Source organism: Amblyomma americanum, chromosome 9 (assembly GCF_052857255.1).
Source record: "Amblyomma americanum isolate KBUSLIRL-KWMA chromosome 9, ASM5285725v1, whole genome shotgun sequence".
In the NCBI taxonomy this organism is placed as follows: domain Eukaryota; kingdom Metazoa; phylum Arthropoda; class Arachnida; order Ixodida; family Ixodidae; genus Amblyomma; species Amblyomma americanum.
The window spans coordinates 70,574,557-70,588,475 of NC_135505.1; positions in this window are offsets into that span (position 1 = coordinate 70,574,557).

Sequence of the window (13,919 nt, forward strand, 5' to 3'; positions counted from 1 at the left end):
TTGATGCAAAATATGGCTGTCATTGCTGACGTCTGCGGATTTATCATCTTACAAACCGATGTTGGACAAAAAAAAAATCAATGCCTTCCGGCATTTGAAAAACAATGTGGGGATTTCGTTTCCTTTGTAAATGCGTAAAATTATCGGATGGTAACCGAAGGCGCCAGACCCACAATTCAGCAATAATATTGGCGTCTGCGCTTGCATTGTCAGGCGCCATTTGGAAAAAAGACGTGACGCGAATACCTTCATTTTTTAAGTTGAAATCTATTTAGAGTAGGCTCTCTGCGATGAAAATAAGAGCATCCTCCCTCTTAACTTTCATTCGTACGTCCAAGAAGCCGGAGATGTAAACGCATAGTGACGCTCTAACTTCTTGTTGGACATCACAATTGCGGCGCAAAGAAAGAAGAAAAGATTAGTGAAAGAAACATGAAAGAATGTGAAAGAAACGTGAAACAAAACGAGAGAAAGCGATGCCAATGTGAACGAGTAAGGGTATTTGGAACAAGCATTGGTTTGGCAAACGCAGGAAAATTACAACGCTGTAAGTTATTTCAAGAACATTGCTTGTGATGTTTCTAGTTCACTTAGAGGTGCACAAAAGAGAAACATGAACTTGTTTTTTACCACGGGAACACGATATACACGTTCAGAGCGTACTTAGAAATTTCCAATTATTGACCTGTGCGGCTTATTTCAATAATTTAAATTACAGTAAACGTCCCGGCTCCGGCCTCTTTTTTCAACTCAACGCTAAAGGTAGGAGTAGTCAGTCAACGCGTGGAGTGCTTTTCAGCCAGTCCCTTGGCGGCTTCGCTTTTGCTTTTATTTTGTTCTAGGTTTCTCTTAATAATAGATTCAGACGCAGACAACTTAGTCGCAAATGAGGCCCACGGTATTAAAAATGCCCGTCAAATTTTTTTATTTGCGTTTCTCTCCGCCGATAGTAGAGTGGCAAGCCGCCACGGGACAGGCTGAAAGGCACTGTATGCGTTGGTTGACTCCTCCTACCTTCAGCGTTGAGCTCAAAAAAAAAAGCGGGAGCCTGGACATATAACCCTGTTTAAATTAGGAAAATTGGCCGAACAGCACAACAATTTGAAGTGTTTAATACTGCTGGGAACGTGTAGATTTAATTCCTGCGGTATAAAGGCGAGTTCAAATTTCTCTTTAGTGCACCTTTAAATGAATTGGCAAGTGGATAAGCGAAGGGAACAATTGCAGAATTCTACAGAAATATTCAAACTTGTGTTTCCTATACCAGCCGCCCTTTATGAAGGAGACTTAAATTGAATGTTGCAATTTTTGATCCGAAATTTTATTGCAGGTGTCGTTCTGCGATTTATCAAAGAGCAACGGCAAAGAGTCGGTTTCTGTTAAGCAGAAATGGCTCGGAGCTCGGAAGGGCCTTCCTGATTTGGTGCAAGACGACCAGTCTCCTCGGCTGTTTTTTAACGATAACCTGTCTCGGGTTAATCGCGAGCTGTTCCGACTAGCAAGGTTTCGGGGCAAACAAAAGGGTTTTGAGTTCGTCTGGACCAAAAATGGGAAGGTCCTTGCAAAGCGGTCCGAAGGCGCACCTCTCATTCGCATCAACAAGTTTTCGGATCTTGAGAAACTAACATAACCATGTCTGATACAGGTTTCGTGAAGTGTCCCAATTTTTCTGAAGTCCGGAAGTTTTTTCAGTATCAAACAGGCAATTCATTTCAGTTTACTCATGTTAATATTCGCAGTATACGGAAACACTGGGACCATTTTTGTGCGTTAACTCACCCTTTTCACTCAAGTTTTGACGTCGTTGCTCTCACGGAAGTGAACGCTTCGTCAGACGTGTTACTACATTTCTCGCTCCCAGGCTACCAGTTATATTCTTACACTCGTTTACAAAGAATGGGAGGAGGAATCGCAGTTTTTGTTAAGGATTCTTGGTCCGTTTCTGAAATTAGTGTTCCTTTCACTCAAGCAGAAGTAGTTGCGCTCCGCCTAAGTACACCTTGGTTGTCGCTGGTTCTTCTCACAATTTACCGCCCTCCGTGTTGTAACGGTCGAATCTTTTTAGCTGAGCTTGATTTTGCAATATCATCGTTCTCCCGCGAAGAACACGTGTGCATTATCGGTGATATGAATATCGATATTCTACGCCCCACTGTGTCAACGGTCGCAGATTATCTGGACATTTTATCAAAGTGGGGACTAGCGACTACAATCCACAGCCCTACACGTGAGGAATATTTAGCTGAGCAGCTTGTCGCGTCTTGCATCGACCACATCAACGTGCGCTCTCAAAACCTGTCGGTTCGGTCTGCTGTGGTTGAGGTCAAGCTTGCAGACCACTATTTCATTTGCTGCTCGTTAACAGATAGTTCCAGCCATCCTGCATCTACGCACAGCCAGCAAAAGGTATCAGTACTTGATTATAAGCGTCTTGACGAAAGAATAGCCAAGCATGATTGGGATTCTTTTATACACAGTGTGTCCCCTGCGGACTTATATGACAGGTTCGTCGATGTTTTTCGTTCACACAAAGCAGAATCTTCCCGCATGGTGACAGTTAAACAACGAAATTTAGACAATAAGTGGATGTCTTCCGCAATACTGGAAGCCATTAAAGAGAAGGATCTGCTCTGGGCTCGATCAAGACGTGCCCCAAACTGTTCTCAGCTACGACTGCAGTTTAAACGTGAACGAAACCGTGTCAATGCCATGATCCGTCTGGCCAAGCGCAGCCACTTTAGGTCTCAGTTTAATGACGCACGTTTTAACAGCAAGAAAACATGGTCATTGGTGAATAGTCTGAAAGGAGGGAGCGCTGCTATCTACAATGATACATATTTCATCTCGCATTTTCATAAAGATGGACAGAGCGTTGCGAATGACTTCAACAATTTTTTTCCCTGGTCTCTGGTGCATCTCGAACCCCTCCTACCGACTGTCCTATGCCTCTCAGTGTGATGGAATCTGCTTTCCTTCCTGATTTTACTGAAAGTGATTTAAGGTGTATACTTTTCAGTCTTAAACGTAGCAAATCTCCTGGTCATGACGGCCTCACGATTTCTGAATTGTGCAGAAACTTTGAAGTGATTAAAGGTGTTCTACTAGTTATCCTTAACACTATCATTTCTACTGGTATAATACCTGCTTCAATGAAAACTGCTAAAGTTATACCTTTGTACAAGGGTGGCTCCAGAAACATTATGAGTAATTACCGACCTATCTCTATTCTACCATGCATTGGCCAAATTTTTGAGAAGCATCTGTTACTCCCCATGACGAATTTTTTGAATACGCACAGTGTTCTATCACCTTGTCAGTACGGCTTTATAGCAGGAAAAGGAACAACGGTTCTTCTTGAAGAATTCTCTGACGTGCTAAATTCAGCTTTTGATAAGAATCAAGTCGCATGTTCTCTTTTTCTGGACGTAAGCAAGGCTTTTGATAGCATCTGCCACGTTCTTTTGCTTGATAAACTTTCTGCGCTGGGATTTCGAGGTTCGTTTTTAGAACTGCTTACTAACTTTTTACAAGATAGGCGCCAATATGTGTCGATTCCAAGATTCCATAGCGATTTCACGGCAATTACCTCTGGAGTCCCGCAGGGTTCTATATTGAGTCCTTTATTATTCAATCTATACGTTAACGACCTTGATACCAGTGTGCCACCTTTGCTGTTTCAGTATGCTGATGACACTGTTATTGTTGCATGTGCAAAGAAATACACTGATGCTGTTACAGCACTACAGATAGCAGCTATTAAAGTCATGGACTGGTTTAAGTTTAATCCTATTAATGTTAATACTTCTAAAACAAAACTGATCTGTTTTCATAACCCATTAAAACAAGTTGAATTGACTGACCCTGTTTATTTGCATACTTCCTCTTGTTTTAATTGCAACTGTGTACCAGTAAAATATCCGCATTCGGTCAAATATCTTGGCCTGATCTTCGACAGCGATCTCTCTTGGAACTCGCACCTTTCTTTTGTTTGCCAAAGGCTTCGTGCTGTATCGTGTGTCCTGTATAACATCAGATATTTTATGCCTTTTTCTGTCCGTAAATGTGTTGCACATGCTCTAGCCTATAGTGTACTTAGGTACAGAATTACTGTTTATGGTCATTGCACGGTTCGCCGGCAACACAGGGTGAATTCGCTTTTGCGTTTGCTTCTAAAGAATATTGCTTACGACCTGTCCATTGGTAATGACATTGATATTTTTAGAAGACTAAAGCTTCCAAGTTTTAACTCTTTATTAACAGAAACTATTGTGCTAAAACACTTCTGGTACAGTCAGTTCACCGTTCCATATGTTCCTGCTCGGGATTTAAGACCAAAATACCGCTATTGCATTCCTCGCTCCTCAACCCGGTACGGAAAGCGCACACGCCATTACTATGTACCTGCCTGTTTCAATAGCTTGCCACCTACTGTACTCCGCATGAAAACTAAATACACCCTGAAAAAAACTTTGCGGTATGTCTCTGGGCTGCTTCCTGCCCCGTAGGTATTTCATCTATTTACTGTAATAATTTCAAATTACTGTAATCTCTCTTGATGTTGTAATAGTTATATATTTGTTTCACTATGTTTGGTGACCTTTTCTTTTTTGCAAAGTTCATTGCAACGTCTCTATTTTCCTTTGTTTTGCCAACGTTCGCTGTCTGCCAGGCGCTGCCACTCAAGCCCTTTGAGGCTTTGGTAGGCCTGATTTATGTTGTCTGGCAATTGACATGAATGAAATTTCTATCTATCTATCTATCTATCTAACCTCTTCACACTGATACTTAGGTGTAAGAGCCAGAGATGCAAATGATAAGTAACGCAATAACTTCTCATTGGGCGTCAAAGTCACGGCAGCTGGTAGGAAACAAGAAAGGCACAGAGGAAACTTTTGTAACTGTGCATGCAAATGCATTTTTTTTTTGCAAAAACAACGGCTGGGAAAATGTAACGAAATTGAACTGCCATTCGTTATGTCAAGAACCTTGCTGCGGGTATGGCTTCTTTTGAAATCAAATGGCAATACGATAACCGAGGGCGAGAAATCCAGATTCGTACAAGAATAATAGTCTGCGGTTGCTATATCAGTTGCCCTTTATAAGTAGAAACAGGTGAAAACAGTCCTTACAGTCGACGACTTGCATATATTTTATTACAAAACAGCAGCTCGGAAAACGTAATCAAATTATACTACAGCCCTTTATTTTAAGATATTTCTGAGAATAATGTTTATTTTTGGAATTAGGTGAACTGGCACGATGGTAAACGAAGGCAAAAAGCCCATATTTTTGCACAAATTTCCCAATATCCACACGCTTTGTCAGCTGGGATTAATAAACGAGGCCTAATTTGAATTTCGTCATTTTAAAGGCGAAGTCTAAGTGCACAAGCCGTTCTGCGATAGAGCTAAAATCATCCTCTTCATTCTGGTTCGTTCGTTTAGTAAGTCAGCCAAGTAAATGCTCAATAACGCTCTAACTTCTCTTTGGACATCGTAAATTCCGGGGGACGAAGGAGGAAGTGAACGAAACATGAAAGAAAGAGGAAAGAACTGTTGTTACCGTGGACGGCTGGAATATATCTTGTTATTAAAAAGGGGTTAGCAAAACGCAACAAAGTTATGGTGTAGTCCTTTATTTGAAGATATTTCTGACATTGTGGTTTCTTTTTCAATTAGGCAAACTGGCAAGATGGCGAGCGAAGGCAAGAAATCCTGAATTGTACAAGAAGTTTCATGTCTGCGGTTGCTATGCAAGCCGCCATTTATAAACGAGACCTAACCTGAATGTCGTCTCTTTAGGGCAGAATTTGTTGATAACAGGTTAGTCTGCGATAGAGCTGAGAGCATGCTGTTCATTCTGAATCGAGCGTGTAGGAAGCCGGACGTGTAAATGCTCTGTATTTTTCCAAGTTCCCGTTGAACATCAGAATTTCGGAGGGAGGGAGAGGGGGAGGAAGGAAGGAAAGAAGGAAGGAAGGAAGGAAGGAAGGAAGGAAGGAAGGAAGGAAGGAAGGAAGGAAGGAAGGAAGGAAGGAAGGAAGGAAGGAAGGAAGGAAGGAAGGAAGGAAGGAAGGAAGGAAGGAAGGAAGGAAGGAAGGAAGGAAGGAAGGAAGGAAGGAATGTATGTATGTGTGCGTTTGTGTGTGGGTGTGTATGTATGTATGTATGTATGTATGTATGTATGTATGTATGTATGTATGTATGTATGTATGTATGAGAAAGTTACTGTGTAAATCCGTTTCAGCAAAAACCAATTTTAAATGCCCTCATGCTGCCTACATCTGATTTTTGATGCTGCCCACATCCGATTTTTGACGCTGCCTAAATTTGGTTTATATACCTTTAAGCTATCGGCGTTTTTAGAGCACGAACGGCTTTCTCACAGAGGAACAAATAAATGCTCGCATTTATAGATGTTTGGCTTGTTTTTAAAGCAGAGTGAAGTGCTTCTAGGCGCTTCGCAGCGCCAAACGTGATCATGGTGAAGTTTCCATGGGGCTTGAGGTACATACCATGTTCACAGATAGGGGTTCACGTGATCAAATTGAAATATGTTTGCGGCGTATCGTTCCGACCCCGAGCTCCACATGATCCCCGTATTTGGCCTTTCCCAGAGTTTCCTTTTAAAATACTTGAAAAAAAGTTTAGGAGCATGGTAAGGAAACGCATGAACGACGGCATTCTTAAATGTCGATTCAGCTAATTCATTAGTCTTCTGTGTGCCTTAGGTAGCAAAATAATGAAGCGCGCGCTGCAGAGCTAGGCTTATCACTGGAATGCAAGGGTTCTGCTTAGCGGGTCTTCTTTATATTGTCAACACATACTCAGCAATTCTGGACAAAATGATGATGACTATAAATTTTAATGGCGCAAAGGCGTCTATAGCCAACGACCATCATGACACAAGGCATTTTTCGATTACTCAAGGGAGCAGGGGGGGGGGGGGGGGGAGGGGGGGACAAAGACCCATTTTCCACGAATTTCAACTCTTACTAGCCGAGCACCAGGTCAGGGGAAAGCTTTTACCCATTGTATCACCGGTGGGTGCCCGGCTGCACTGGGGATCGAGCCCCGCACCTCCCGCATGCGAGGCGGATGCTCAACCACTCGGCCACCGCTGCGGTAATTCTGCTCAAAAGCATTTTTGAGCACGAATTCGGTTATGAGCGCAGATTTTTCGTATAATGGAGGACCTCACTATAATAATCAATATGTCCGCTGAGCACTCGACGGCAGTTTTGTACTTTCTTATTCACATTTTGCTATCGTCAATAGCGCTCCCCATCGGTTTTTTATAGGAGCATTTACTGTTCAATGCGATCACTGAGAGCGCTTTAATTTGGCTACATATCAGAATAATGGCCATTACCTTCAATACTGCCAAACAGAGTCCTATAATTTCCCAATGTCCTAAAATTTTCTCCAAGAAAGCTGGACTTGGCACTATTGATTTGTCAACGTCAGCCGGATCATGCTGGCACCAGCAGTCAGCGCCATTTTTAAATGTTCGTTTCTTCGGCATCATGGCTAATACCGCGTCTATAATATTAACACACCAATCCCCACTGCGTTGACCTGAAGAAAAATCGTGACTTTCATGCGCAGCCCCTGTAAACGACCCACGTCATATTTTTAATCCACTCTGCACAACGCCAATCAGCACAGCGGTTTGTCTTGTATTGAACTGCGAGTTAGTGTTCTCTATGTTTAAGGAAAGGTTCGTTTGCTAAAAATTTGAAATATTCATTCCTACGTGAAAGAAACGCGCCCTAAATGTAAGTTACACAGTATGAAATACGTCCTTAAATAAATGGGAAAAGGTGAGTAGCTGTCAGTTAGGTTTTTAAATCACATTTATTCATATTTGTCTAATCCTTATTTGGAATTGATTTTTTCAATCAATAATTCTTAGATATTCAAGCAAGACATGATGCCGTTATGGATGCACTAAGAAATGACGTATTGTTTCTGGCAAAAGTAACCAGGCTAAAAGGTTTGCTTGTGAGCCATACATTGAATCTCTCTTTCAAGCCCTCAAGCTATAAATCTCTGTATGGTAAGTAGAAACCTTGTCCTCGCCTTCCAAAGACTTTTTGATCTATATGGAAGCTGTAAGTGCTCTACTATTCGAATGAGAAGCAAACCAAACAGCCTGGTTACTTTTGGCAGAGGCTGTATGAATTTATGATGCCGAAATACAATATTAAACAGTTATATGCCCTCTTTGAAGATGTTATAGTTCAAGACCGGGTTATAACTTCTAATTTATGACCTCTTGAACATGACTTGTGTCTAAAAGATGCTTAGTAAAAAGGTGCATTCATAATACTTTACAGCATACTTCATTTGCTCTTTTGTTAAAGTTTATATCCATACGCAGAAGTTCTTGCTGTTGCGCTAGATGGTTCATCATAAAGTAGAATGGCGCAAGGGAACGAACACAGGAAGACACAGGAAGGCGCTCTTTCTGTCTCTGTGTCTTCCTGTGTTCGTTCTCTTGCGCCATTCAACTTTATTCATACGACACTGTAAAACTGTTCAAGCACTGGTATTTTGTTTTTAAGTCACATGAGCTGAACACCACCCTTTTAACATCTCTCGGTTTGTACATGCAACGGCATACGCGGCATTTTGTTTTCAGAGGTTCTTATATTCGAGAACTACGCGCTCATGGCTGTCGTTTGGAGAAAATTAATGGTCGTCACCAAAAGGAAGGGAGATAAAAGGTGTTTGCGGGAGGCCGGAAATGCTGCATGTATCTTGAGCACCTGGTCATCAGACGGCAGGAATAAAGTAGATAACAAGGGTGATCAGGGCACTAGATAACTAGAATGAGTCTGCCTGGTAGCCGGGAAGTTTTAGATAGTATCTTCATCAGAAGTTCATTTCAAAAGTTCAAATATATTTTGCTCGCAATAAAAAAAGAACAAATAGAGCCCAATAGCGGTATACATTTAGTTCGACGAGGTTCAACATGCCGGGTAAGATTACTTCAAAAAGCGGGATATTTATTAAGATTCAGTTGTTATGGTAAAAGTATAGATTCTATTGTATTGAGCACGGCAACTTGAGAGCAAACAAGCGCAAGTATTATTCTGAATATCATCATCATCATCATCATCATCAGCCTTACTACACCCGCTGCAGGGCAAAGGCCTCTCCCATGTCTCTCCAATTAACCCTATCCTTTGCCAGCTGCATCCAACCTTTGCCTGCAAACTTCTTAATCTCATCCCCCATCTAACCTTCTGCCGCCCCCTGCTACGCTTACTTTCTCTTGGAACGCACTCCGTTACCCTTAAAGACCAGCGGTTATCTTGCCTTCGGATCACATGCCCTGCCCAAGCCCATTTCTTTCTCTTGATTTCGACTAGGATGTCATTAACCCGTGTTTGTTCCCTCACCCACTCTGCCCGCTTCCGATCTCTTAACGTTACACCTATCATTTTTCTTTCCATGGCTCGCTGCGTTGTCCTTAACTTAAGCTGAACTCTTTTCGTTAGCCTCCACGTTTCTGCCCCGTAGGTGAGTACCGGTAAGATTATGCTGTTGTACACTTTCCTCTTGAGGGAAATTGGTAAACTGCCACTCATGATCTGCGAGAATTTGCCATATGCGCTCCACCCCATTCTTATCCTTCTAGTTATCTCCCTCTCATGATCCGGATCAGCTGTCACTACCTGCCCTAAGTAGACGTATTCCGGCACAATTTCTAGGCTCTCGCTGCCAATTGTGAACTGTTGTTCCCTTGCTAGACTGTTGAACATTACCTTGGTTTTCTGCATGTTAATTTTTAGACCCATCGATCTGCTCTGCCTGTCTAACTCGTTGATCATGATTTGCAGTTCACCTCCTGAGTGACTCAGCAAGGCAATGTCATCAGCAAATCTCAGATTATTTAGGTATTCTCCATTTATTCTTATTCCCAACTGTTCCCAATTCAGGCCTCGAAATACCTCCTGCAAACATGCGGTGAACAGCATTGGCGATATCGTGTCTCCTTGCCTGACGCCCTGCCTTATTGGAATTTTATTGCTGACTTTATGGAGGACTATAGTAGCTGTGCAGTTGCTATATATATCTTCCAGTATTTTGACATAAGGCTCTTCTACCCCCTGATTACGCAATGCCTGTATGACTGCTGAGGTTTCCACTGAGTCGAATGCTTTCTCGTAATCAATGAAAGCTATATATAGAGGTTGGTTATATTCTGCGCATTTCTCTATCACCTGATTGATAGTGTGAATATGATCTATTGTGGAATATCCTTTACGAAAGCCTGCCTGATCATTTGGTTGATTAAAGTCTAACGTTGCCCTGACTCTATTAGCGATTACCTTAGTAAATACTTTGTAGGCAACGGATAGTAAGCTGATCGGCCTGTAATTTTTCAAGTCCTTGGCGTCTCCCTTCTTATGAATTAAGATAATGTTTGCATTCTTCCAAGCTTCTGGTACAGTCGAGGTCATAAGGCATTGCGTATACAGGGTGGCTAGTTTTTCTAGCGCGATGTCCCCTCCATCCTTCAACAGATCTGCTGTTACCTGATCCTCCCCAGCTGCTTTTCCCCTTTTCATTGCTTCTAAGGCTTTCTTTACTTCATCTTTCGTTACTGGCGGGATGACGCATTGCTGTGCACTGCTGTCTTTCTCATTGGCGCTCTGATTACATTGGCTACTGTACTGCTCAGTGTAGAAATCTTCGGCTACGTTAACTATCTTATCCATATTGCTAATGACATTGCCCTGCTTGTCTCTTAATGCATACATCTGGTTTTTACCTATGCCTAGTTTCCTCTTCACTGTTTTTAGGCTACCTCCGTTCTTTATAGCATGCTCGATTCTCTCCATATTAAACTTCCTTATGTCGGCTATTTATTAACTTTGATAGCTTCGTTAGTTCTATTCTATCGGTAGTGTTAGATGCCTTCATGTTTTGGCGCTTCTTAATCAGATCTTTCGTCACCTGAGATAGCTTCCCGGTATCTTTTCGAACTGTCCTACCGCCTACTTCTACTGCGCACTCCGTAATTATTGATGTCAGGTTATCGTGCATTGAATGAACATCAAGATCATCTTCCTCAGTTAAAGCCGAGTATCTGTTTTGCAGCGCTATCCTAAACTCCTGTGCTTTCCCTCTTACGGCTAACTCGTTAATGGTCTTCTTCTTCGCTAGCTTCTTCCGTTCCCTCTTCAAGTCTAAGCTAATTCTAGACCTTACCATTCTATGGTCGCTGCAACGCACCCTTCCGAGGACGGCCACATCCTGAATGATGCCAGGTTTAGCGCATAGTATGAAGTCGATTTCATTTTTGATCTCACCATTGGGGCTCTTCCAGGTCCACTTCCTGTTTTCTCGTTTGCGGAAGAAGGTATTCATGATCCGTAAATTATTTCTATCCGCGAATTCGACTAATAACTCTCCCCTGCTATTTCTAGAGCCTATCCCATAGTCACCTACCGCGTGGTCGTCAGCCTGCTTCTTGCCCACCTTCGCATTGAAGTCGCCCATCAGTACAGTGTACTGCGATTTTACTCTATTCATTGCAGATTCTACGTCCTCATAGAAGCTTTCAACGGTCTGGTCATCATGGCTGGATGTGGGCGCGTAGGCCTGCACCACTTTCAGCTTGTACCTCCTATTCAGCCTAATTACTATTGCTGCTACCCTCTCGTTAATACTGTAGAGCTCCTCTACGTTGCCAGCTATATCCTTATTAATGAGGAAACCCACACCTAGTTCTCGTCTATCCTTTAACCCGCGATAGCACAGTATGTGTCCGTCCTTTAGTACTGTATACGCCTCACCTGTCCTCCTAACTTCGCTAAGCCCTATCACATCCCATTTAATTCCCGCTAGTTCCTCGAACAGCACTGCTAGGCTAGCCTCACTAGCTAAAGTTCTAGCGTTAAACGTTGCCAGGTTCAGATTCCAATGGCGGCCTGTCCGGAGCCAGAGATTCTTAGCACCCTCCGCTGCGTCACAGGTCTGACCGCCGCCGTGGTCAGTTGCTCTGCAGCCGCTGGGGACTGAGGGCCGACGGTTAATTGGTTTGATCATAGAAGGTTGTGGCCAAGTACTACACCAGGGTGGCCAAATCCTGCTCTGGTGAGAGAGTGCGTTGTCGGTTCTGGTCACCGAGATAAGGCCGCACTCCAGGCCTGGTTATGCAATTCCATCGACACGCGGATTTTTCTTTTTTTTTTTTAAACCCGGTGGAGAATTGCGCGGCACCAGGATTTGAACCCCGGTCCTCTTGCACGCGAGGCGGATGTTCTACCTCTACGCCATCGCTGCCAACTGATTCTGAATATATTTTCAGCCATATAAGTTACGTTGCAGTTTAAAAGCGTCAGTTCTCACTCAACGGATTACCACTACATCATGATCTATTATAATGTTTCTTTTCAAATGTTGAAACGAAAGCTTTCTTGAATAGGCATGTCCCCCTGGCTTTGACGCTTCCTACATGCAAACAGAAGTGCTGCTCGGACACCACCTCTGAATGTCAAATGGACGAAATATGTCCGTCAACTGGTTACGATAATCGAGGGTGGCTGCTTGCCGGATGTCCACAAGCCTTTCTGGTTGTGAGTAATGTTTATTAGTCAGCGATCTTCACAGAAATACATAGTGTGGGTGACACTACGAGAATAAAAAAGGGCATGTTAAATCTTCTTTCAAACCAAAGTAACAAAGTGTTGATTTAAATTTAACAGTTACAACTTAAATTCCCTTTATCGCTGTCATATATATGCAGCAAATTTTGGCAAGAGGAGATAAGTACGCCCAGGAGAGATTTTTTTCTGACAATGATTTTTTTTGGGGGGCCTGGACAGTTATGTTATTCTAGAGCTTCCCTGTCCAGCAGTATAACTTGGTATAAGTGAATCTTCTTCGGGCAACTATTTTCATGTTTTGTGAATTCCTACCCTAACCTCCTTGGGATTATGGCATTCTTTAATTCTTACTAGTACAGCAATTGCAATTTGCGTCTCGGCTGCCTAAACTGTCTTCGGTCTAGTAGCCCCAAATCAGTTACTCTTTTTAACAATTCCTTCCTGTAGACATCCTTGATTGCTTTTTCGATTTTAGGCAAAACATCCGTGTACATTTTCACGTTAAATCCTTCCCATACCCTCCGCGCCAAGCTTGGGTCCTTCACAAATTTATAAAACTTGGCTCCGGGTGTTGATTTAAAGTGGGCAAACCTTGGCAACGTGATTGTATTCAATTCAAATGCACTGATGAAAACGGAGTCCTCCCTGAAACTGAGCTGACCTGGAAATAATAAATATAATGAATCATGCAATAATATTCAATTGAATACTGTGGTTGGAATGGTTTAATACCCCTGTCGCACGGCATTCTTCGAAGGTCTTTTCCGCAAAGGCGCCTCTTTTCGCAAAAGGACCGAAAGCTCAAAGGAGCAGTGGCGTAGCTACAGGGCGCCGCCCAAAGGTGAAACAGTCGTTGAGTATTAGGAACCGCTGGTGTGACTGAGGCAGCTGAAGTAAGTGTTTTAAATAAAAAGTGGGGAATTCTGTTCATTCGTTCAGCTCAGAAAATTTATTATCATAATTGCTTCCTTAAAAGAATTACAACAGCTACTCTCATTAGAGGAAGCAGGTTTTGTGTATTGCCTTGGCCACCAGGCGCGTTCGGTGTGACTGCAACCATTTTACTGTCTTGAAAGTTGGGCAAGAAATATAAACACCCTTAAGAATACCATAGCCAGACGCACCTTTCGTATTTTTTAATTATGTTTTCAAACATTGTTGACTGCGCCAATCTTTTTTTCTTTGGTTATACTTTTTGACGGTGGACGGCACTGCGATCGCAGGTTTTGGAAGGCCGCGTCTTTGGGATCCAAAAGTCTCGGACGAGCGCCTTCACCTCCAAAGCCCTTAGCGGAAA